General features: G+C 37.1%; 1 protein-coding gene across 1 annotated transcript in view; it reads left to right on the forward strand.

Moving 5' to 3' along the window:
* The window catches only part of DNAH11 (dynein axonemal heavy chain 11), a 213,524-nt gene that overhangs the window by 147,749 nt on the left and 64,825 nt on the right, over nucleotides 1–950 (forward strand).

Genomic DNA, 950 nt, shown 5'->3' on the forward strand with positions numbered 1-950 from the left:
CCCTATACATTCAAAATATATATAACCATTAGAAAGAAAAGAGTTCATTAGTGGACCCATAAGATCGTCCGCATACCGGCAGTGGCGGACTGGGCACACCTTTGGTGAACTCTACGTGATGTTCCAAATGCTGCCATCCCCCAGGACACTGGCTCTCCAGGACTTTCTCCCAGGGGCAGCGAAGCCGTTTCCAAGGGGGCATCACACACTTTCTATAAGTGTGTAAAAGTTCAGATGCAGCACTTATGTCTCTGAGCCTGTGTGGGGCTCAGGGGAGATTGTGGCATTCCCACAGCTCTCTGTGCCGCTTCACTCAAGAAATCAACATTGACTAGGCTTCTTTCAGTGGATTTCCTTCTCTCTCTTTTTTTTTTTTCTTCACAAAGGTGTAATTCAGAACTTTCCCAACACCCTTCTTCTTTGATACCCACTCTCTGCCTCAAAGGTGTCTTGTCTCCCTTTTCATCACTAGATTATTCCTGTCAATTTTAAGTGGAAATAGGCCTATTTAAGGGTGACTAACTTCTATTTTGTAAAAAGTCTCTAACTGATTAGTATTTATTATACAACTCACCAACTAAATCCATTTACAGCGAGTGACAACTTATAATTGTTTAATAAATCAAAATTTACCCAGACGTGCATTTAGAACAATCTAATAATGCACTTGACAAACTGCAGCTCTAACATAAATATAATTGTAGATGTGTCTGATGTGTTAAAGATACAGTGTAAAATCTTGAATGTCACTAAAGTGAAATCCTTGTTATTAAGGTTCTGACTCTATTATGAAGACCTAGAAGTTTTGTCAGTGAAATAATATTCTCTTAGCTTTAACTTGGACCTTCAGTAACACAATTTAGGTGTAAGAAAATTGATCTCTCTCTCTCTGTATTTATGTGTGTATATATATATATATATATATATATATATTTTTTTTTTTTTTTTTT

The sequence above is a fragment of the Lipotes vexillifer genome, unplaced genomic scaffold, assembly GCF_000442215.2.
Source record: "Lipotes vexillifer unplaced genomic scaffold, Lipotes_vexillifer_v1.1 scaffold474, whole genome shotgun sequence".
Lineage (NCBI taxonomy): Eukaryota > Metazoa > Chordata > Mammalia > Artiodactyla > Lipotidae > Lipotes > Lipotes vexillifer.